We start from the raw sequence: 25,568 nt of genomic DNA on the forward strand, positions 1-25,568 counted from the left end.
CTGGTGTGGACTGCTGAGCTCAGGGGGCCAGACTGGTAGCACCATAGTCTGGACTGGGAGAACTGGTGTGGACAGGGGAGCGCCCCAGGCTGGACTCAAGAGCGCCCCAGGCTGGACTGGGAACACTGGTGTGGCCTGGGTAGATGAGAGGGCTGGACTGGGAGCACTGGTGTGGACTGGTGAGTGCCCCAAGCTGGACTGGGAAGTGCCCCAGGCTGAACTGGGAGCGCTGGTGTGGACTGCTGAGCTCAGGGGGCCAGACTGGGAGCACTGTAGTCTAGACTGAGAGCACTGGTGTGCACAGGAGAGCGCCCCAGTCCTAACTGGTTTTAACTGGTGTCTCCACAGGCTGTTGCTCATTCCTCGTGAGCCCCACAGAGAGCACTGTCCATACCGGTCCCACCATGGCGCTGCCACCTGCCACTCTCCTGCCCGGCGTGCTGCTGGTGGCCGACGCCCTGGCACTGGTGTTACTGGTGCCGCTGGTGCCGCTGCTGGCGCCGCTGGGCGTGCTGGGCGTGTGGCTCGAGGCTGCCCTGCGCTTGCCCATCCTGGCCGTGGCCACCCGGCTGCCAGCCCCTCGCCGTCCTTCCGGAGCCACCGCGGCCGCCGTCACGGCCGCCGCCACCCCCGCGGTGTTCGGAACCTTCCAGAGCCTCCTGGGGCCGCCCGGGGCCGGCCCGGGGCTGTTGGTGGCCGCGGCGCCCGCCTGGCTCGGGGTCACCCACGCCGCTGCCGCCCTGGCCGTGCTGGCCTGGCCCGCGCCCCCGGCCCCCGGCAGCATCCCCGAGACCCCCGGAGGCGTCCCCAAGGCCCCCGGCAGCATCCCCGAGACCCCCGGAGGCGTCCCCAAGGCTCCCGACAGCGTCCCCGAGACCCCCGGAGGCGTCCCCAAGGCTCCTGGCAGCGTCCGGCGCGCTCTGGCACTGACCTGGGAGCAGAGGAACGTCCTTGGAGCTGCTGTCCTCTGCCTTGTGCTGGCTGTCGTTGGTGGGTGACTGTCTTGGTTTAGGGCAAATTTGGGAGAAAACCTCCAAAAGGGGCCCCTCCAGAAAGCAAACCCACACAGCCCGTCCCCAAACCAGTTCAGGAAAGATTCCTCAGAGAGAAGTGGAAAGAACCTGTTTATTTAACAGACAAAGCACACAAAATGAACAATACCAGATGACAACACTCTTTCACCACTCTGAAAAAGATGACAAATTCACAAAGTCTCTCTTGGGGGTGGTCACTCTGTTCTCAGTCCCTCTGGTCCTGGGGCAGCTGCTGCAGCCACAAAGTGCAAACTCTCGGTGTTCCCAGGTCCTGGTCTGGAGCAGGCTCAAGTAGGTCGAAAAAAGGGAAAGGAGAAACAGTCGAGGGAAAAATTCAGACTGCTTAGCTAAACTAAATAATGAGCGGAAACAAAAGCAAGAGCGAAGCAGGAGCAAAGCAGAAGCAAGAGAAAAGCAAAAAGCCAAGCAAAAAGCAAAAGCAGCACCATGTACTGCCCGGTGTCTGTGTCCCGCCAGCCGTGGGGGAGCGGCTGATAACAAAACCAAAGCAAAACTTTCACTCTTCAGAGCCAGTCTTGAAGGCACAGAACATGATATCCAGCATAAACAGAACACACAGATGGGGATACAAACATCCTAACGTCACCTTAGGACGTTGACATGTGGTGACAGGCGTTGACACCCCCAATTTGGGCTCTGCAGCCCCAAATTGGGAACCCCCCAATCTGGGATACCCCACCAAATTGGATGCTGGCGCCTTAAAATTGAGTGTTGAGCTCCTAAATAGGCGATGACCACCCTAAAATAGAGTGATGACCCTCCTAAATTGTGAGTTGACCCCTTCAGTTGGGTGCTGACCCTGAAAAAATGGGGTGCTCACTTTCCAAAATGGGTTCTGACCCTGCAAACTTGACTGTTGGTCCCCCAAAATTGGGTGCTGACCATCAAACTAATGGTCTGATGCCCAAATATGGATGTTGACCTCTAAGACCTGGGATCTTAAGGTCCTGATCTCCTATGTTTAGGTTCTGATCCATAAAATTGTGTGCTGAACCCCCCCAGAATTGGTACTGACACTTTAAATTGGGTGTAAAATCCCTAAATTTTTCACGAAACCCCCCAAATTGGGTCCTGACTTCTCTAAATTGTCTCCTGCCCAAATTGTGTCCCGCCTTTCCAAAATTAGATCCCCGCTCCCCAGACCGGATCCTGCCCCCCACAAATCAGGGTCCCCCTGTGTCAGTGGTCTCACCCGTGGTGACGCAGCTTCGGTGACACCCAGGGGAGATGGCGGGGCCGTACACCACCGGGAAGGTGCTGGATGCCGTCGGAAGTGGGGATGGAGTCACCGCTGGAGCTGTCGGGATGGTGGCGGCTGCTGGAGCCACAAGGTGGGTTGGAGCATTCCCAGGGCCTGTCCCCGTGTCCCCAGCGTCCCCGATGTCACCGTGTTCCTGTGTCCCCACAGTGTGCTGTTTTCTGGCTGCTGGGGGTCTCTCTTCATGCTGTTGATGGCGAGTCTCCGTCAGAGCCTGAGCCTGCGGCTTTTTTCCCACCTGGTGCACCAAGACCTGGACTTCTTCCAGGAAACACCAGCAGGTAACGGGGTACGGCCCAGCCCAATCCCACCTGACCCATCCCACCTGTTCCATCCCATCCCAGCTAGTCTGTCAACCCAGTCCCATCCCCACCATCCCATTGATCCCATCCCATCCCATCCCATCTCATCCCATCCCATCCCATCCCATCCCATCCCATCCCATCCCATTAATCCCATCCCATTGATCCCATTCCATTGATCCCATTCCATTGATCCCATCCCATCCCATTGATTCCATCCCATCCCATTCCCACCATCCCATCCCATTGATTCCATCCCATCCCATCCCTCCCCATCCCATCCCATCCCATCCCATCCCATTCCCACCATCCCATCCCATCGATTCCATCCCATCCCATTCCCACCATCCCATCCCATTGATCCCATCCCATCCCATCCCATTGATCCCATCCCATTGATCCCATCCCATCCCATCCCATCCCATTCCCACCATCCCATCCCATTGATCCCATCCCATTGATCCCATCCCATCCCATCCCATCCCATCCCATCCCATCTGTCTGTTATCCCATCCCACGACTCCATCCCCATCATTCCCATTCCCACCATCCCATCCAATTCCATCCTATGCCATCTTCCTGGCTTCATTCTACTCCAGTGTTCCATCCTGTCCCCATCCCACTTTCCCATTCTAGCCACTGTTCTGTCCCCATTATTCTCACTCCCGTGCCTCCACCCTGTTGCGTATCCCCAGCTGCCTCACACCATCCCATCACCCCATCCCACCATTTCCTTTCCCACCATCCCATTTCCCCTGTCCCGCCCCATTCCACCCTGACCATCTCCACAGCCATTCCCATCATCCCATCCCACTGCTCCCCATTACATCATTCCCATCCCAAATGGGATCATCCATGATGGGATCATGGCCTCACCCACCACGATCCCAACCTCTTTTCCCACCCTGCAACTGAGCTCCTGGCTCAGTTTTCCATGGAAGTGCCATGGGTGTTCAGGGCAGCACCGAGTGGAGCCAACCAGCTGCTGCGGAGCCTGGTGATGGCCCTGGTGGTGGGGGGGTTCATGGTGGGGCTGGCACCGGGGCTGGCACTGCTGGCACTGCTGGAGGTGCCCCTTGGAATCGCCACCCGCCGCATCCAGAGCACCCGCAAACAGGTCAGGAGTAGGAGGGAAAGAGTGGGAGGGGACTGAAGAAAGGTGGGAATGGTGGAGCTGGGATGGAGGCTAGGGGAATGGGATGGTGGGGATGGGATGGGATGGGATGGAGAATGGAAAGGAGGACGATGGAAGTGGAAATGGTGGGATGAAAGGGGATGATGACGAGGGGAATGGGATAATGGGGATGGGATGGAGAATGGAAAGGAGGACGATAAATGGTGGGATGAAAGGGGATAAAGACCAGGGGAGTGAGACGGTGGGAGTGCTGACATGAGGATAGAACAAAATGGTCGAGATGGGACTGGTGTGGATGAGAAGAGAAGGATGAGATAAGGTGGTGGGTATGGGATGAGACAGTGGGGATGGGGATAGTGGGATTAGGAGAATGGATGGGAATGGTGAGGGTGAGAGAGAAGGGCGTGGGATGGCAGGAATGCAATAGTGGGGATGCAGTGGGTGTGGTGGGATGGGATGTGGATGGTGGGCCAGGAAGGTGACCTGGGAAAGTTGGAGATCCCCTGTTGCTGCCACAGGCCCTTCAGCGATCCATGCTGGAAGCATCCGCCCACACAGCCGCAGGGGTGCAGGAATCTGTTGCCGCCATCGAGACCATCCGAACCTTTTCAGCAGAGGAGGAGGAGGAGGAGCAGCACAGATGTAACCTGGCCAAGGAGCTGAGGCTGAAGGAGCAGATAGAGCTGGAGCTGGCAATCTTCGTCCTTGTCTACAGGGTCAGGGGGAACTGGGAATGGGAACAGCAGAGAATGGGGGATGCCAGGGTCAGGGATAAGGACACTGGGAATGAGAACACTGGGACCGGGAATGGGAAACCAGCGGCTGAGATGGGGCCACTCAGAGTACAATGGGGACACCAGGAATGGGGACAACAGAACAGGGACATTGACTTCAGGAACAGGCATGGCAGGAATGGGAATGGTGACATTAGAAACAGGATGGGGACACTGGGATAAAGGTTGGGAACATCAGTGTGGTGGTGTTTGCAGGTGCCCAGGATGAGAAAAGAGACAAAATTCTTGACTTCATGTTTCAGAAAGCTGATTTATTATTTTATGATATATATTATATTAAAAGAAAATTATATACTAAAGAAAGAGAAAGGAGACATTAGAAAGCTAGAAAGGAATGAATAATAAAATCTTGTGACTCACCAGAGAGTCTGACACAGCTGGACCTGTGATTGATCATCAAATAAAAACAACCACATGAGACCAATCAAAGATGCACCTGCTTCATTCCACAGCAGCAGATCATTATTGTTTACATTTAGTTTCTGAGGCCTCTCAGCTTCTCTGGAGAAAAATCCTGGTGAAAAGATTTTTCAGAAAATATGTCTGTGACACATCAGGATCAGGAATAGGGACATCAAGAGTGAGATGGAGACACCAGAACTGGAATGAGGACACCAGGAACAGAGATGAGGCCACCAGGAACAGAGATAAAGACACAAAGGAGTGGGATGGGGACAGGCAGAATGGGGACACCAAGAGTGGGTTGGGGGCAGATGGAATGGGGACGCCAGGAGTGGATTGTGGGCAGCAATATCCCTGTCCCACCTACAGGTGATCAAACTGGCCATCCGGGTCATGGTGCTCTTCAGGAGCCACCAGCAGCTCCGTGACGGATCCATCACTCCTGGGGTCCTCGTCACCTTCCTGCTGTACCAGGACAGAGTTGGTAGCCATATCCTGGTGATCCCATGGAATGCACGTGTTTGTCCATCTGACTGTGCTTCTGTCCATCCCAGTGCCACCCCCTTCCTTCTCCCCAGGTGCTGCTCTACGGCTTCAATGAATTCCTGACCAACGCAGCTGCTGGACAGAGGATCTGGGAATACCTGGATTGGAAACCCGCAGGGAATGTCGGGGGGACGCGGGAGCCCCCCGAGCTTCAGGGCCATGTCACTTTTCAGAAGGTCTCCTTCACATATCCTGGAAATCCAGAGCACCCTGTGCTGAAGGTGGGTCTGGCAGGAGGTGGGGTTTCCCAGGGGTGGGAATTTTGGCATCACCGGCTGTCACAATCCATCCTTACGAACGGGTTTCTTGATAGTTCATGGATTGATCTCAGGGTGCAAAAAAACCAATACGGCACAGGAGGTTTGCAGTAATAAAACAAATGCAGCTTTATTGAATGACCACAACAAAATGCAATAGAGGGATTAAGGGAGAGAAAAAGATAGAGCTAGAAAAGAGAGAGAGAGAAGGAGGGGGATATAGCTACCAAATGCAGAGACAAAATCCTTTGGTCCAGTCCAGTCGAGGATCCGCCTGTTACGTCGGGGAGATCTCAGGGTTGCAGTCCATCTGGACCCCAATTATACTCTTTTTTGATGGGGGAAGGGGAATGGATTTTGCAACCAAGTCAAAGGTAGTTTATTGTATCTTCAGGGAGGAAAGAATAATGTTTGGAAAAGGGGTACACACAGTCCATGTTCAGCAGTGGGCGTGAGCCATTGTTTTCGTGGTCCACTGCTCACACCTGCAACATCCATCTTGCTTTGGTTAGCTTGCCTCCCCTACACATCTCTCCCAGGTTGGGGGTCTCAGTCCCAGTCCTTGGAAAGAGTGTGGGGGGCCTTTTCACATGGGGGTTTCATGTCTTGGTCTTTGATGGAGAGGCTTCTTACATCTCAGTCCGTCTGTCACGGCAGTTGTAAGACGAGTGAGGGGTCTTTTGTGGGGGACCACCCAAAACTCAGGAGAAGTCCAGCCAGGCAAAGAGGGGACAGCTTCCAAGGCTACTGTTGCAAAAAGGCAAGGTGCCCCCTTCTTCTTCTCATTGGGCTCAGTGTAGCATATAGTAAATACACCTGTGGACAACAGCTTAACAATGCTCTCAGGTCTCGGGGCCTTGTTGGCATGTGACTTTCTCCTTCAGAACCAGAGATTTTAGACAGTGGGGACTCTTCAGTGGTCCCCCAATGATGATGGTGAGGCAGATGAGGAATATTTCAGACAGACTCTCACACCTGTCCCCATCCCACAGGACGTGAGCTTCGAGGTGCGCTCTGGGGAGGTGACGGTGCTGACGGGGCCCAATGGCAGCGGGAAGAGCACGGCCGTGGCGCTGCTGGAGCGGCTGCAGGATCCTGGCAGCGGGACGGTGCTGCTGGATGGGATCCCGCTGCCAGAGTATGAACACCAGTACCTGAACCGCAAGGTGGGACAGCAGAGACACTGGGAACACTGGGCATGGAATGGGGAAAATGGGGACAGGGGTCAGGGGACAATTGTGATGGTGTTCACAGGGGTTTTTGGATGAGGGAAGAGACAAGGATTTGACTCCATGCTTCAGAAGGCTTGATTTATTATTTTATGATATATATATTACATTAAAAGTATACTAAAGGAACAGAAGAAAGGATTTCATCAGAAGGCTAGCTAAGAATAGAATAGGAAAGAATGATAACAAAGGCTTGTGGGTTGGCTCTCTGTCTGCACCAGCTGGGTTGTGATTTGCCATTAATTACAAACATCCAACATGGGCCCATCACAGATGCACCTGTTGCATTCCACAGTAGCAGATAATCAATGTTTACATTTTGTTCCTGAGGCCTCTCAGCTTCTCAGGAGGAAAAATCCTAAGGAAAGGATTTTCCATAAAAGATGTCTGCAACAAACAATGAGATGGAACTGGGACCACAGGAGCATGGGAGCAGAAATGGGGATACTGGGAAGAGGATGGGGACATCAGGAATAGGGTGGGGACAACAAGAAATGGGATAGGAACATTGGGAAATGGGATGGGGATGACAGGAATGGGGATGGGAAAAGTGGGAAGTCAGGGGTGGGGACACTGGGGACACAGATGGGGAGAATGGGATCAGGGATGGACACTATGGGGACACCAAGGTGGGATGGGGTCATGGAACAGGAGTGGGGACACCAGGAGCCAAGACAGCGTCATAGGGCTTGGGGCTGGGGCAGGTGGTGCTGGTGGAGCAGGATCCCGTCCTGTTTTCTGGAACGATCCGTGAGAACATCCTGCTGGGGCTGGAGCACTGCAAAGAGTCAGAGCTGCGGGAGGCCGCCACTGCTGCTGGAGCCATGGAGTTCATCCAGGGGCTGGGACACTGGTGATAGCCAGGGGGATGGATGGGGCACCCCTGGGGCACATCCCCCTGATCCCAGGATCCTCTGGCAGTGATGGGAGAGCGGAGTGGGTGGCACGTGGTGGGGTGTGCGGGGGATCCCTGAGGTCACATCCCACTGATCCCATGGGATTGCTCACGCAGGTCAGATCCCACTGATCCCATGGGATTGCTCACACAGTGGTGAGGGAGTGTGGGGGGTAGGGGAAAGGGGGGGAACCTCTCGTGCTGGGATCCCACTGATCCCAGGGTCCCCCCGCAGAGGTGGGGGAGTGTGGGGGGTGGGAGAAGAGGGGAGAACTCCAGGGCTGCACCCCACTGATCCCCTGTGGTCGCTCCCACAGAGGTGGGGGAGCACGGGGGGCGGCTGGCGGCGGGGGAGCGGCACCGTGTGGCCCTGGCCTGGGCTCTGCTCCAGTGTCCGGCCGTGCTCATCCTCGACGAGGCGCTGGATGATGGAGATGATGGAGCGGTGAGTGGGGTGGGATGGAGGGTGTTGGTGTGGATAGGGGTGCAGTTGGTGAAAATGGGGTATGATGGGATGGCTGGAATGGGATGGTGGGATGAGGTGGTGGCAATAAGGGATAATGATTGGCATGGAGTGGGAATGATGTGATGAAGACAGGGATTGGATGGGCTGGTGTGGGTCAACGAAGTGGAGAAATAGGACAGGATAGTAGGATGGGATAGAGACCAGGGGGGTAGGATGGCAGGAAAGTAGAATCAAAGGATGAAGACAAGGAGATACGATAGGGTGGGGTGGGATGGGGTGGGAATCAAGGGGATGGGAATGCTGGGATGAGGACAGAGATGGAGTGCAATGGGAAGGGTTGGAGTGGTAGGAGTAGTATGGGATGGGACGGTGGGAATGGGGATAGTGTGGGCAGGATGGCATAGTGGGCATGGGGATGGGATGGAGAACAAGGAGATGGGATGGTAAGAACAGGATGATAGGATTAGGGTGGGACTGAGAGTGGGGTGGGATTGGTTGGTCAGGACTGGGTGGGATCAGGTGGGACAGGGTAGGACTGAGTTGGATGGGCTGGCATGAGGGTTCTCTGATTGGATGGTTTGGGATGAGTGTTCTCTGAGCTGGATGGGTTGGGATGAGCGTTCTCTGAGCTGGATGGGTTGGGATGAGTGTTCTCCTAGCTGGATGGGTTGAGATGAGGGTTCTCTGAGCTGGATGGGTTGGGATGGGAGTTCTCTGAGCTGGATGGGTTGGGATGAGCTGGATGGGTTGGGATGAGCGTTCTCTGAGCTGGATGGGTTGGGATGAGCTGGATGGGTTGGGATGAGTGTTCTCTGAGCTGGATGGGTTGAGATGAGGGTTCTCTGAGCTGGATGGGTTGGGATGGGAGTTCTCTGAGCTGGATGGGTTGGGATGAGCTGGATGGGTTGGGATGAGTTGGATGGGTTGGGATGAGCGTTCTCTGAGCTGGATGGGTTGGGATGAGCATTCTCTGAGCTGGATGGGTTGGGATGAGCTGGATGGGTTGGGATGAGTGTTCTCTGAGCTGGACGGGTTGGGATGAGAGCATTCTCTGGCTGCAGGCACAGCGCTGGGTGCGCACTGGGCTGGCCAAGACCGTGCTGGTCGTGTCCCACCAGCTGCGGGTGCTGGACGGGGCCAATCGCCTGGTGCTGCTGGAGCGCGGGGCCGTGATGGAGACGGGAACACCAGCGGAGCTGCGGGAACGCCGCGGCGCCTACAGCCGCCTGCTCCTTGGAGGAGGCAGCACCGGGCAGCCCAAGGGCCCCGGGATGGGCAGCGAGAAGGGGGCTGCATCTGGCAGGGAATAAAAGGGAATCAGCCCCAGTGTCCCCATTCCCGGTGTTTGTGTCACCAGCCAGCTCCTGGTGTCCGCAGTCACAGTGTCCTGTGAATCCCTTCTCCCCACATCCTCAGGATCCCAACTCCCTGTGTCCCCCATGTCCCCACTGTGTCCCCCAGGTCTGCCCATTCCCTGGATGTGTGTGTATCCCCTGTATCCACCATGTCCCCATGATCCCTGGTCCCCATGTCTGCTCCTGGACATGGGGCACAGGGTGGGAAATCAATCCCAAGGAATGGATCTGGGCATGGGTGTCACGTCCTCATCTCACTCCTGCTGTGCTCACTCCAAGCTCCTGGTGTCCCCAGTCCTTTCCCAGTGTCCCCATCCCCAGTGTCTTTATCCCAGTTCCCAATGTCCCCTTTTCTATTCCTCATTCCCTGAGAGGAAGTGCTGGGCACTGGAGGATGGGACTGAGATTTATTGCCCAAACCAGGGTATTTATACATGAGAAATAAAACATTTTGAGCAACTGTAATTCTTGTGTTTAAAACATGGGAAAACATGAAGTCAGTCTGTTGGGAAGGGCTGCTGTGTGATGAGTGGGAACAGCAGGATGAGCTCTGCCAGCAATTTGTGGCTTTCTGCAGGGAGAGGGAAGGGGTTGGACCTGCACCATGGATCATTCAGCTGGTGATGAGAGTAAGAGTTGGTGTCACCCTGTCTCTGTCGCCATGGGTTGGATCTGGCTGAAGAGCCCACAGAGAGCAAGGATCCCACCAGATCCTACTGCATCCCTTGTACCCCAATCCTGCTCCACCAACACCACCTGATCTGTTTTGGAATCCTCTCAATCCTGTTCTGGAATCCCACTCCAATGCTGCCCCATCCATCCCACCTGATCCTGCTCTGGAATCCAGCCCAGATACACTTTAGAATTCTACCTGATCCTGATCTGGAATCATGCCCTGGTCTGGAATCCTGCCCTATATCCCTTCTGGAATCCCGCACAGATTCCCCTCTGTACCTGTGGTCACGCAATTGGTTTCTCTGCCTGTTTCTGCAGAATGAGAGGATCCATGAGATTCCAGCATGGATCACACACCAGGATTCACCTGCATGGAGGTGATCCAGAGCTGGATCTGCCTCCGTGTTAGGTGACATGTGGAGGGTGAGGGGCACAGGAGACAGACACCACTCACCCTGATGTTTGTATGGCAAGAGAGGGTTTTGTTTTCCACTCCCTCCTTTATATAGAGCATTTGAAAGGCCTGGTCTGGATGCTGTCACTGGTTTGAACTCCGCACCCCTTTGGGTCCTGAGCCACTGAGATGCCTGCAGGCTTATGAGAGATCAAATTGGCCAAAGCTCTTGTCACTGAGCCCAGGGGCTGGCAAGGTGACACCAACATCTCACCCTTTCTTTTCTATAAATTTTGATTTGCATTATAGCTGCAGCATTTATGTCCAGGAACTGCTAGGGGAGAGCTCAGGTAAATATGCCCCAGGCATTAGGCTTATAGGTTACAGATTGCAACTTATTTGTAAAAAAAACAAACCATTTAAGCCTTGAAGAAAATAAAACAGTCTGTAAGAACAAGAATCATTCAACCCTTATTAAAGAAAGAAAAGCAAACACAAAAACTAGGAAACAATCTGTAGACAAGGAAAACAGTTTGTAAACAGGGGAATAATTTGTAAACAGATGAATCTTTATGTGAACTGCAGTCCCAGATTTCCATGAGGTTGTCACCAATCACTGATCACACGGCTCTGTGTCTGCTGAGGGTTTATCAGGAGGTGCTGTCAGGATGCAGTGCAGGCTGGATGCTTCTGGCAGGTACCCAATGTGTCCCACTGTCTGTTGGAACACATGAATGTCCCCAAGCCCAGGTAATGAGATCCCAGGGACCCCCCCATGTATTGGTAAGGAGGTCTCGTGCCATTCCCTTGGATTTGGGCAGCTGAACATCACACGATTGCATTGATAAGAAGTGATTTAGCATAACTGGGTTCTGGGATTTTCCTAAGACTGTTAAGTGATTTAATGTGTATAGAGCTTTAGCTATTCTACTCTGTGGGGTCTCACCACATACCTCCCTTTTGTTTATTAACTATACCTTTTCAGGCACCATGTGCTCTTTCCACTATTGCTTGTCCAGCTGGTAAATGAGGGATGCTGGTTTGGTGTGATACACCCCAGAGCTGTAGAAATTGCCTGGTTTCCTGGGAAGTGTAGCAGGCCCTTTATCAGTTTTGATGGTTTGAGGACTGCCCAAGGCTGCAAAAGCTGATTGCCAGTGTACCATGGCACCCAGTCCCCTTTCCCCTGTGTGTACTGTAGCCCATATTGCTGAGGAAAAGGTGCCAATTGAGACACAGGTGTGTTTTAAACGGCCAAAATCAGGGATGTGTGTGACATCAATTTGCCAGATTTGCAAAGCACACAGTCCATGAGGGTTCACTCTTATCTGCAATGGTGCAGCGTGACCTTGACAGCACAGATGCTAACAATATTACAAACCTCTGTGTTTGACAGCTGAAATTGCTGTTGTAAAGCTCAAGCATCTTGGTGGAAAAAACTGTGCAATGCCTTTGTTTGTGGAAGCACATCTGGCTGTGGTGCTGAATGGGTACCAGAAAAAGGTACCCGGACCGTCTGTAACTCTTTGTTTTTATTGTCTCATATTGTCTTAAATCCTAATTGTCCAAATTTTTATTACTCTAGTAATATTGCTATTTTTATAACCATTTTATTACTATTAAACTTCTAAAATTTTGAAAAACAAGTGATTGGCGTTTTTCACGCAGTGTCTGACACAACATCCCACGGACAGGGAGGTCACAGGATGTAAAAAACACCAATCCTGTCACTGCTGTGTCCCGGCACTGCACCGAGGACATCCCCCAGCGTGATGGCCATGTCATCCCCAAGGGTATGACAGGGTGTCCCCAGTGTCACCAGCCACCCTCATCTGCTGTCCCTAAAGTGGCCATTCCCATCCCACCAGGGGTCATCTGCCTGATGAGCATCTACGGGACCCACCACAGCCCAGACCTCTGGCCCGAGCCTGAGGTAGGGCCACCCTATGAGGTGTCCCTTGAGGAAGCAAAGGGAGTCGACCACATCCTAACTGATTGGCATCGAACTCCGATTTATTGATCTAGCTTACACTCTTTTATAGTGGTGTTAATTAAGCTTATACATATTACAAAACCCGAGCTCATCATTGGTTGCAGATTACACACCAACCCCTCTTTGTTGCCAATACCTGTGGTTTTCTTGTTGAGACTAATACTTGTTTTTCTCATCCTGTTATTGACTTGTTATTAACTGTTCTCAAGGCCTCCATGTTTTCCACCATGTTTTTTCTCATCACTTCCTCAAGGACATGGTGTTTACTGTTGTTAAGGGAAAAGCCTGAGAACTTGCTGCGTACAGCTGCCTTTTATTTTTTAACCAGCTGTATATGTTCATGGCCTTTTTTCCTTCAAGCCACGTCTGAGCAAAATTCTCCAACAAATTCCCCGTTTTTCTTTTTTGCACAAGGAGGTTAGTCTGCCAGGTTTTTTCTATCATTCTACTGACCATATTTTGAATATAATTAAAAATAAAAGGTAAAATAAGCAGAAGCATTAAAAGCACATCTAATATCTCTACAGCATATGTCACAAGGTTCCTCAGCCATGGTCCAAGCAATGGCTTTTACCCCAAAGGGTTAAAACCACCCCCAACTGAGCCATAATGTCTTCCTTATCAGGCATTGCACGGTAGGTGGTAATTGGACCACTGAAAAGGAAAGCTGTTAGCTGTTTTTCATTCATGCGAACCCAGAGAGGAGGCGAACGGCTAGGGCTAATAATGCTGGAATCGACTCCAGTGTCCAACAAGCCTGAAAATGATCCTTTCTGTCCTTGAAATTCCACTTCCATCCTTTTCTTGGGTCTCTCAGAAAGGTTCAAAGCCAGTAAGGTAAGTCCTCCGGTGGATTCAAAACCATTTTCCCCCCTCTCTTGTCCTTTCATAGTCTGTAATCCCTTAGTCATTTGGCTCAAGTGGCACCAGCTGAGCAATTCTCAGTCCTTTGTTAATTTGGAGTGGTGGGAAAAGAGTATGCACCATAACATATAGTCCACATCAATGACGCCAGGCAAAACAAATAATCCCAATGCAGATGATCTTCCGAAAAGCAAAGCACCCACCGCGTGACCCTGTATAACAATAGGTCCGTGAATCCCTGTCGGGATCTTCCGTGGGTGCAGGGTCATCAGCATAACTTCTACGGCGGCTGCCGGTTCCAAGCCGAGGCTCCCTGTGGTGTCGGGTTGGAGACAGGAGAGGGTGCTGATGCTGCAGTGACAACTTCTGTTGGTGCGTGGTCACTGCGGTTCTGGCACCAACTAGGCGTTGAAGGCAGTGCTGCTGACGTTTGAAGACGTCCAAGAGCAGCTAACACCTGATTTTGAGAGGTCTTTGCCTGTTCTTGTAAGCCTAGCCCTAACTGTGCTATGCATTCATTTACAAGCCCTTGCCAATGAGCATTGAATAACAATTGCTGAGGCTGAGTAAAGATCAATTTATCTATCTCATGACAATCATTCACCAAAAGAAGAAGACTGGCATCAAAAATATAATCTAACATCTGTTTGGCTGGCTCACTTTTCACTCCAAACTGACTAACAGTAGACCTCAGCTGAGACAGCAATTTCCAATCAAGAGCTGTAATAGTAGCCTGCATGCCCCCTCCCTCTTGCGGATTGAATACAACAGGACAAGCCAGCTGGGTAGCAGCGCTGATAAGCTCCCCATCCCCCTTTTTAATAGCGTCTCTGGCAAGCGCAGCCCAGGCCAATCTCCGCTCCCTTGCAATAGACCCTGCTAGGTCATTTTCCGCCCCAGGGATCAGCTCATTGATTTTTGGGAGATTATCGGGTGATCTTGGCCATAGTTCGTGTTGTTCAGGGAGTGTGGAAGCCTCAGAAGCGCTCTGTGTAGCCTGGCTTAAAGCAGAAGAGGGCAGCGAAGCAGGTAATAAGACCGTCCTCATTGCAGGGGCTACTGGTAATCCCCTATCCTGATCGTATCCCCTGTCCTGGTCGTAATCTTTATTACACCCATGAGCAGCGCTAGCCTGCTGGGCAGCCTCTTTCTCAGCCTGAAACTGCAGTAATTCATTGCGAACGACCCACCATAATTTACCTAACTTCTTGGCAGTTTTATCGCCCTCTAAAGTAGCCTCCCATAATAAATCACGGAATTTACGCCACTCCGTTAACTCGTGAACTGTATGGGGCTTAATAAAAATTCCCCTATCGTAGCCATAAGCCAAAAGCCCTGGTAAATCCTTTTGCAAATCTATCCCCTTAACCTGCCTTTTTTGTAAAAAGGCAGTAAATAAATCATATGCTGCTTGCCTTTTCATACCTAAAATCGTCAGCGCTGTTGCAGCCTCTTCAAGGTCCGTGCAGCACGTATCAGTCGGGCTCGCCTGTACGACACCCGAGGCACAAGGCGTCTCAGCTTCTTTTTTATCCGCTTTTTTTTTCCGTTCTCCGCATTTTCTGCCGTCCCGGCTGCTTCTCAGGACCTGAGCGTGTCTTCACTCCTCCGTGGTGCGTTGCTGTATCACAATCGGGTGTCACCATTTGAGGAAGCGTAGGGAGTCGACCACATCCTAATTGATCAGCATCGAACTCCAATTTATTGATCTAGCTTACACTCTTTTATAGTGGTGTTAATTAAGCTTATACATATTACAAAACCCGAGCTCATCATTGGTTGTAGATTACACACCAACCCCTCTTTGTTGCCAATACCTGTGGTTTTCTTGTTGAGACTAATACTTGTTTTTCTCATCCTGTTATTGACTTGTTATTAACTTTTCTCAAGGCCTCCATGTGTCTCTGCCACCACAGTGGTGACAGCTGTGTCCCCTCAGTGTGACTGTGTCGGTGTCACCCCAGGTGTTCAATCCTCTGAGGCTGTCCGGAGAACAGTAAGGGACAGTCCCCGCCGTCCTTCATCCCATTCTCTTCTGGCCCCAGGTATGTGCTGGAGTGGGGACAGGAGTGTCCCCAAGTGCCACCCCTGTCCCTGGCTGGGTTCACAGTGGGATGACAGTGACAGTGGGGACGTGGTGGCAGGAACTGCATCAGGCAGAGCTTTGCCATGGCTGAGATGAAGGTGGTAGTGGCATTGACACCGTCCCAGTTGGTGCTGCGGAGGGACAACGTGAGGTCACCCCCGCGCCGCCAGCCCGAGCTGATCCTGCGTGCCAACGATGGGCTCTGGCTGCTGCTGGAGCCACTGGCGGGAGTGGCCTGAGTGACACGGGTCACCAGGACATGGGGACATCCCACAAGGCGGGTGTCACAGCCAGGGGAAGAGCAGGGAACAAATGGTAGCATGAAAGGGACAGTATCATGGTGGTGGTGGGGATATGTTGTCCTTGGCCATGGGACACCTCATGGCATGGACATGTCAACCCATGGACTTGTCCCCTAGGCCACTTGTGTCGCCATCCATGGCCATGTCCCCCATGTCCTCATCCATGGCCATAGAGCCCCATGTCGCCATCTCTATCTGTGACACCCCCCCATGCCCAATATCGCCATCCACAGCCATGTTCACACCCATGTCCTTGTCCCCATCCCCATCCCCAACATGTCCCCACCCATGTCCCACAATGTCACCATCCGTGTGATATTTAAATGTCTTTATATTTACCCCAATGTTGGGTGAAGGGCAAAGAAAAATGAGAGAAAATAAAGGCCAAAATAAAAGCATTTATGTGTCCATGCTGGCCGAGGATCCATGTGCTTGGGTGGGTAGAAATGACCTGTTTTAAAAGAGGGATTTCCACTCCATTGTCTCCAAAATCCTGGTTTTTTGCCCCAGTCCATCACCATTTGGCTGTGGAAGATGCTGGTGGGCCAGAGAGAATTAGAATCATGGAATGATTCAGGTTGGAAAAGACCTCCAACACCATTTGGAATTCCTGGATGCCACCCGAAGCAATGATTGGATGCCAAAGGTCAGACTTTTTGGTGTCAAAAGTAAAAAAAATGTCCTGTCCCCTATGAAATTCTGATGTCAGTTTGCATCCCAATGGATTTTTCTCTGGCTGTGTCCAAGTGCCCAAGGGAAGCCAGGAAGATGTGGAGACCACCAGCCAGGTGTCTTCCCAACATGGATCACCAGGACCATGGATGACCAAGTCTCTGCCCAGCGAGGGTCACTGTGGACCATCCAGTGGGGGTCCCCAACGGGGGATGGAGTTGAAGCAGCGCTCAAAGCTCTTCCTGTCACTGTAGGACACAAAACAACACGAGTGCACACACTGCTGCTCTCAAGGGGGAGAAAAGGGAAGTTTATTTTCTGACTCCAACATTTAGAGTTTTCTAAAAGTGACTGGATTGGAGGGTGAAAGTGCCACCTCTCCAATGACACTGGACAAACCAACAGTCCATCAAATTTTTCTTCCAAAAAAGAATGCAAAACAATAAGTTATTTACAGAAAGTGTGTGAGAAAGTTTGCTACAAGAATGTAAACATCAGAAGGCTTAGAAAATCATAAAAAATCAAGGCCACACTCTTCCTGCACACAGGGCACTTGTAGGGCATCCCTTACTGCTGCCTCCCTTGGTGTTGGGTCACAGCAGAGTTCTGGGAGAAGCTCTTCCCACACTTAGGACACTGTCAGGGCCTCTCCCCAGTGTGGATCTGCTGGTGGGTGACAAAGGTGGAGTTTTTCTTCAAGCCCTTCCTGCAGTCAGGGCAGCAGAAGGGCCTCTATTCTGTGTGAATCTGCTGATGCTTGAGGAGACAGTATTGGCTCTGAAAAACCTCTCCCCACACTCAGAACACTCATAGGGCCTGTCCCCAGCGCAGATCCTCTGGTGGGCAATCAGGCTGGAGTTCTAGCCGAAGCTCTTCCCACATTCTCCACACTTGTAAGGCCTCTCCCTGGAGTGGATCCTCTGGTACAGAATCAGCCCACTGCTCCTTCTGAAGCTTTTCCCACATTCCCTGCACTTGTAGGGCCTCTCCCCAGTGTGGATCCTCTGGTGGGCATTCAGATGGCAGCTCTGCCTAAAGCTTTTCCCACATTCCCTGCACTTGTAGGGCCTCTCCCCAGTGTGGATCCTCTGGTGCATAATCAGGCTGGAGTTCTCGATGAAGCTCTTCCCACACACTGAGCACGTGTAGGGGCATTCCCCAGTGTACACTGTCTGGTGGATGATCAGGCGAGAGCTGTCACGGAAGCCCTTCCCACATTCTCCACACACAAAGGGTCGTACCCCAGTGTGGATCATCTGGTGGAGTTTCAGGCTGGAGCTCCTCCTGACGCCTTTCCCACATTCTCCACATTGATAGGGCCGTTCATTGGTGTGGATCCTGATGCCGAATTTTGCCCCAAAAGGCGAGAATAACTGCCTAAGAGACTCAATTTAAGTCAGCATAGACAGGAGGGATTTTTTTACAACGCGTCGGAGAAATCACAAAGGGATTTCTAAGTATCTCGTAACAAAAGCAAGCCTTTTATACAGTTTTGATTATGAAGTTACATCATATCACATGCATAATCATGTTTTTGCATACATATTCATAAGAGGCGTGGTGTAGGCGGAGCGTGGGCGGAAACATCTCTTTTGAGGATCATTTCGGTGGTCGTTCCGGTTGCCTTCATCATGGACAGGGGTCACCTGATGAGTCTTCCTCCTTAAACTTTTGAACTCCTATCCAAATATGGCCAATTCCCGGTGTATTTGGCTTGGTCCCATGGCTTGGCAAGGTTATTAGGGTTAGTTGGCTCTGAACACGCTTAGCCCATCAGTTCCCCTATCCCTATCTCTCTTTCCTGTCACGGTGTTCCATGCCTTAGCCGATTTATTGCCCTATATGTTTCCTAAGTGCTAAGCTTTCTTCAAATGTTTCACATGCCATGTTTTAACTCATTATTTCTTGAAGGCTACCCGTTTAGGGGCTTCAATCCTCTGGTGGATGATCAGGTGGGAGCTGAACCTGAAGCTCTTCCCACATTCCCCACACTGATAGGGCCGTTCATTGGTGTGGATCCTCTGGTGGATGATCAGGTGGGAGCTGAACCTGAAGCTCTTCCCACATTCCCCACACTCATGGGGCCGTTCCCCGGTGTGCATCCTCTAGTGGATGATCAGGTGGTAGCTCGTGGGGAAACTCTTCCCACATTCCAAGCACTGGTGGGGCTTCTTGCCATCATCAAGCTGCTCATAGACCACCACCTCAGAGCTCTGGCCAGAGCTCCACCTGCCTTCCTGGCACAGGCTGGGTCCTTCCTCCTCAGAGCATCCTGGGCTGGGTTTGCAGCCCCTCCTCCTGTGGGATCTCCAGGGCTTTTCCTCCCCATTGCACTCCTGTGCCCTGCAGCCACTCAAAGTGGCCTCTGCCACGATGTTCTGCCATGGGGATTTGCCCTCCCTGGTCTCCATCCTCAGCTCCTGCTCTGGGGGAGGAAGGACAAGGAGAGGATGAGATTTGCATCTGTGCCACAGGGAAGGGGAAGGAGATCCCCCCAGTGCATCCCTGGCTGGACACCATCAGCAGCATCAGTCCTGCAGCCGGGGGCCATGTTGGGCAGGGAGATGGAGCAGGAGAGAGGGGGAAAGGGGAAGCAATGTCCTCCTCACCTGCCTGGGTGTCCTGGGGCATCTTCGGCTTCCTCGCAGCCTTCTTCTCTATCCAGATAAGGTTTGGGAATGGGAAATCCTGGTTTGCGGAAAAAACAAGATATGAGTGCATTGCCTTCGAAGGTCCCACTGATCAAGTCCATCTCTAGAATTCACCGGATGGCCAGAAATATCTTCAAAATCAAGGAGTCCAAAAACCTCTCCCAGGAGTTCCCTGTTTCCAGTGTCCTCACTTTGGGGTTATGGGGTCCCTATTCTCAGAGCTGCTGGGGGGCCCATGGGTCCTGGGAATTCCCCCTCTCCTGGGTCCTGCTTACACAGCCTGAGGGTCTTCTGTGGGTCCCAGGGATAATGGGCAAATTTATGATGCTCATATCCCCATTTGTCTGAAATAAGCTTTTCACCTTTAAGGCTGGTTCTGAGAACAAAGATGGAGGAAGAAGAAGCATGGAGTTTGTTTTCAGAACCTCTCTCACTCCTCCACATTCCGGCTCCTCTGTTGTCTGCGGACGGACAGACAGCGGGACAGAGCCCTCCTTTGCTTTTAGTTAGTTTTAGCTAGCAGAGGAAGAGAAGTTCCCTGGACTGTGGTTTTTGGTTTTCCTTTTCTTTGGACCTGTCTAAACCTGCTCTGTACTGAACACCCAGAAGAGCATCAGGTGCTCACACCTGTGCCCCACCGGGGCTGGGCCACGGCATTTCCAGCACCAGAGAGACTCATAAGAGACTCATAAGAGACTGATAAGTGACTGATAAGAGACTGAGCAAGCCAAGCTACAGCCCACAGAGGGACTTTGTGAGTTTGTCATCTCTTGGAGCAGCAAGCAGTTTTATTGTTTAATACTGTTAATTTTTGGGGTTGGTGAGTGCTTTGCCTGTTAAATAAACAGGTTTTTCCACTTCTCTCAAAGGAAATACTTTTCCAGAATCAGTTGGATGAGGGGCCGCTTGACTTTGGTCTTCTACAGGAAACACCTTTAGAGGTTTTTCTCCCAAAACTGCCCTAAACCAGGACATTGGCTTTGAAGGTCCCACTGGCCAAGTCCATCTCTAGAAGTCACCGGGTGTCTGGTGGCCAGAAATACCTCCAAAAACCAGGAATTCCAAAAACACTCTTCTAGGAGTTGCCCATTTCCAGTGTCCTGACTTTGAGGTTATGTGGGTCCCTCTTCTCAGAGCTCTGCTCTGGGGGGTCTCGGGCTTTCCCCCCTCTCCCAGGTCCTGCTCAGGCATGCTGAGGGGGTTTTGGAGGTCTCAGAGCCCATCCTCCCCTGATTCTGTGGAAATTGTTTTTGTGATTCATGTCAATTGGCAATGGAATCAGCAAATCCTTCTATCCGCTGTGTCCAAAAGAGACACAAAGAAAAGTTTTGAAACTTTATGACCAAATAGCCAAATAAAGCATCAAAATCAAAGAAGTATAGTAGAGCAAAAGAGATGAGGTAGCAAGATAACTGATGCTTAGAATAAAATAGAGGAAGTTGGGGTAAAGCAAAGAGATATTGCAAAAAAGCAATTAAAATCTTATGTATAATAAGAAACTTGATGCACTTGACAAAATCATGTAGCAGACATCAGTCTAAGACCTCCCTCCAGACAACCACAACAAGGATAGAAATCAATGACCACCTGGAAAGATTATGAAATTGGTGCTCCCAGCTTTTTGATATTTGCTAATTTGGACTAACCAAGCACATTGGAAAATGCTTTGTATACTTAAAAACAGTATATATACTTTACCAAACTGTGTGTGCTGTGAGTGGAGCAGTGACTCTCCGGCCACCCAGCGCTGCTTGCTTGCATTAAAATAAAAGGTATAGAAGTAAAATTTGGATTGGCTATTGAAATTTTATATCAGGTGTTCCAGGGTCCCCTTTCTCCAGCATCCCTCCACTCCAGCCACTCAGCGCTTCCCCTGCTCCCCTTTGCACTCCTAAGAGATCCAAAAATATCCCCTCATCAAATGAATTAAAAACACCTCTCTCAGCGACACTGAAACATATTTGGGACTCGACTCCTGTGAAAAACGCCAATCACTTCTTTTTAAAATTTTAAAAGTTTAATAGTAATAAAATGATTATAAAAATAGTAATACAACTTGAGTAATAATAATTTGGACAATTTGAATTAGGACAATACGATACAACAAGCAGAAAGAGTTATGGACATCCGGGTACCTTTTTCTGGGCAGCACAAGCCCAGAAAAGGACTCCCGCTAACAAAGGATTAACCCTTAAAAACAATAGCACGTTGCATATTCATACACCTCATACATGATGCATAAATTCCATTCAAACACAGGATTCTGTCTGGTCACCATCAACTTCTTCCTTCCAATCCTAACAGCCCCTTCGAGGCAGGATTCTGGCTGGTCAGTGTCAGCTTCTTCCTTCTAATCCTAACAGTGCCTTAGAGGCAGGGAGAAGTCCATTTCTTCTGGTAAGAGAGCAATAAATTCTTTTCTCTGAAAGATTTAGGTGTCCTGTGGCTGCTATCTGGTGCGAGTGCCTCATTCCTTTCTTTAAAAAAACCCACTAACATAGTTCTTATTTTAACTACAAGAGTTACCTTTTAATTACAAGACTACATTTGTTATTAAAATGTTAATACAGCACTATTAATCAATACATCAAAATACATATGGTAAACGTGTAAAATGCATGCATTTTATGATTGGCTTTTCGCAAATATTCAAATGAATATTATATGTGTTGTGTTAGAAAGTAATGCTGTATTAATTCTCTTAAGTACCATGTTAAATATAGTTTTAGGTTATAAAAATTGTTAAAATAGAAACAATGCTATGTCGGATACTTTTTTAAAGAAAGGGCTTGCAGCAGGATAGCAGCCACAGGACACCTAAATTTTTCAGAGAAAGAGAATTTATTGCTTTCTTATCAGAAGAAACGAACTTCTTCCTGCCTCGAAGGGGCTGTTAGGATTAGAAGGAAGAAGTTGACCATGACCAGACAGAATCCTGTGTTTGAAAGGAATTTATGCATCATCTATGAGGTGTATGAATATGCAATGGCCTATTGTTTTTAAGGGTTAATCCTCTGTTAGCGGGGTCCTTTTTTGGGCTCGTGCTGCCCAGAAAAAGGTACCCGGACATCCGTAACTCTTTGTATTTCTTGTCTCATATTGTCCTAATTGAAATTGTCCAAATTATTATTACTCTAAATGTCTTACTATTTTAAGAACCATTTTGTTACTTATAAACTTTTAAAATTTTAAAAACAAGTGATTGGCGTTTTTCACACACCATAAGCACACGCACCTTTGGTTAAAACAATCCTTGTTTATTTCTAATACAATACCTGCTTGTAAGCCTTAAAACACAATACAGAGCTCCATTCTTAAGCTTTAACCTTCCTAATATCTTGCTAGATAAACTTTCTGCAGCTTAGAGAGCTATTCAGACAAGCATTAATACACAGGCCAATGTTCTATTTGCCTTTGCTTTTTCTACAGTTTAAATAATTTTTCTGCTGCCCAATCTCATGGCTGCTGCTTTAGCTCCAATCACAGTTCTGCTGTCTCTTGCAGCTTTCCCAAACCCCTCTGATTTTATGGATTCCCACAGTAAATATCTGCATAGAGCCATATAATATACACTTTTCACAACTCCGGAATCGGCAAGGTCCAAACCCCAGCAAAATCCCCCTCTCCCCCCCAAAAACCCTCCCGGAGCTGCCGCTTCCCCTCGGCGCTCACCTGCGGGACGCGGGGCAATGCGATGCTGCCGGGCCCAGCCGAGCTGCGGGCTCGCCGTGGAACCCCGCAATGCTCCTTCCCGGCTGCTGCTCCTCCTCGGGCTGCTCCCTCCGTGCTGCTCCTGTTCCTGCTCCTCCCCTTCCCCTCTCCCTCCCCTTCCTCCCGCTCCAAGGCCGGATCCCCCTTTCGCACCCCCTCTGCCCCACGGCCGCAGCAGCGCCGGCTCTGGGGTGTTGGGGGAGATGAAACAGGAAAGCCTTACAAATATGATTGTCTGGCAAAAGATTTTGAGAATATGGAAACTATAAGCGAGATTGAAATGAAAGCAAGCTTTGAGATCCCTTAGTTACTGAACAACGGGAAAACAACGGTGTGGCCACTGAAAGTAATCCCCTTTTGATGGAACAATTCCTTCTGCTTGCAGGCAGGTCCCAGGGTCAGAGCAGCCCCTACTGTAGGGGTCCAAAGAGGAGTTTTTAGGGTTTAAAATGTAGCACAGGATGGTAATGTAGTGATTCTTATAGGTGGTATGGAAATGCTATAGGATTTGTATATTGTACTAGATTGTTTAAGTGAGAATCAGAATATTCAACACAGAAGAAGATTTATTGTATTGTAACGGGAACTTCGCTCTCTTAGCTCTTACCTCTCTTACTCTTGCTCTTACCTCTTGTCTCAGCTCTTGCCTTTGATGCTCTTACCCCTTTTACTCTCTTATGCTTTTACTCTCTTACCCTGTCATCCTCTCTACCCCTCTCTTCTCTTGGGCCTGCTCTGAGCTGTGGCTGCAGCTCCAAGCAGGGCCCTGCACCCAGGCCCTTTGCAATAAACCCCAAATCCCAGCAGGGCCCTGCACCCAGGCCCTTTGCAATAAACCCCAAATCCCAGCAGGACCCCTGCACCCGGGCCCTTTGCAATAAACCCCAAATCCCAGCAGGGCCCCTGCACCCAGGCCCTCTGCAATAAACCCCAAATCCCAGCAGGGCCCTGCACCCAGGCCCTTTGCACTAAACCCCAAGTTCCACGACCTGGCTGCAGTGATCTCTCATCTCCGTCCGTCCTGACCGTGCCACCCCCATCAATCCTACACTGGGGCAGGGGGAGAAACCCTCAGAGCCCCCAGTGATGGGCAGGGGGCTCAGGGCTCGGGGATTAAGATGTACTTGTAGTTTTCTTGTTATGTCTAGGCTCTGAAGCAGGGTTTGTCATTGTTGTGAAACCAAGATTTGTCAGGACCCAGGACATCCCTCTGGCTGTCTGGAGCAGCCAAGACCCGTGCCAGGGGGCTCAGAGACCCTGTCACAGAGCCCAAAATGCCCCTGTGGTTTTGATTATGACCCATGGAGCAAATTACCAATCTGGTATGAAGATCAGCAAGCCACAACATTTTAGGTAGCATATTAGTGAAGTTATTATGGGATGGAAAAGTAGATTTTAGGGTTTTTGGTATGGGGGTTCAGGAGGCAAGATGGAGGGAACTAGGTGTGTCCAGCTTTCTCCTTCTTCTTCTTGGCCTCCATCTTCTGCTGTGATGTTGGCACTTACAGATTGGTTTAGAGTAGAAGCTCACTGTCTAATGTAGGTGATAGGTAAGTAATTGTAAACATTGTATATGTAGTTTTTAGTATAAAGACATAACACTGCCCCGGGGGAGGCAGAGTGCCTGGAACTGTCCTGCTGGAGGGACCTCGGCAAAGCAGGAGAATATATTTTATAGATAAGATAAAATAAACATCCTTGAGACTGAGAAATGAAGAGCCCTGACTCCTTCTTCAAGCACCAGGCTGGGAAAAGAGACTTTGGAACTTTTCTCAGGGTCACTCTGACCAGCCAGAGATCCCGACAAAGATTAATCAAGGATTAATACTGAAATAGATGTTCTAATCTATCCTTGCACTTCTGCTGGTCCCTAGGAAGGCTGGTTGGTGATTTCTGTCTGTGTTCAAATATTTAAAGCAACAATAAATAGTCCCATACTTGATATTTCAGGTGAACAATTTAATGGCATCCTAACATTGTTTACACAATCTTATAACATGCATATTTTACTCCTTGTGAAGCTGAAATTTTTTAAATACAAAAAATTCTACTGAAATTTTAGAAATTTTGAAACCATTTTAACATACAGAAAACAAAACAGTCTAAAAAGACCGGTCTAACAGCCATTAAAATGCAGGAAAAAGCAAGAGGACTTCAGGTAAAAGAACATTCATTTAACAGCTACATTTCTTCCACTAAGTATTTATGTGTTAAGAAAAACAGAGCAAATTTAAAAGAACAGAAGTTCTTTAAAACCAGAATTTCTAATGCCAGAAACAGCTTTGAAACAACTTTCTATGTAGTTCTATTTATTTCAAAATTTAATATTTGGCCAATTTTTGTTACAACATTTTGAAGTATTAAACACACTGAGTATGACAGAAAAATGCAACAAAGCACTAACTCTGAGAGAAAAACAACCCTGCAAGCAATGCCAGGGCACTGGGTATTTCTGCATTTTAAGCAAAGAGCTTTACAGCAACTTTAGTTTTCCTTTTCCTGTCCATTTTGGAGAGCGTAGCCCAG

At 50.1% G+C, this 25,568-nt stretch overlaps 1 pseudogene; it reads left to right on the top strand.

The window, feature by feature from the left end:
- The first annotated feature begins 404 nt into the window (after window positions 1-404).
- Window positions 405-9,649, top strand: LOC128937679 (antigen peptide transporter 2-like; annotated as a pseudogene).
- Window positions 9,650-25,568: the final 15,919 nt, after the last annotated feature.

This window comes from Melozone crissalis, unplaced genomic scaffold (genome assembly GCF_028551555.1).
Source record: "Melozone crissalis strain CALT ecotype California unplaced genomic scaffold, PUWL_Pcris_2 ptg000021l_1, whole genome shotgun sequence".
Classification (NCBI taxonomy): domain Eukaryota; kingdom Metazoa; phylum Chordata; class Aves; order Passeriformes; family Passerellidae; genus Melozone; species Melozone crissalis.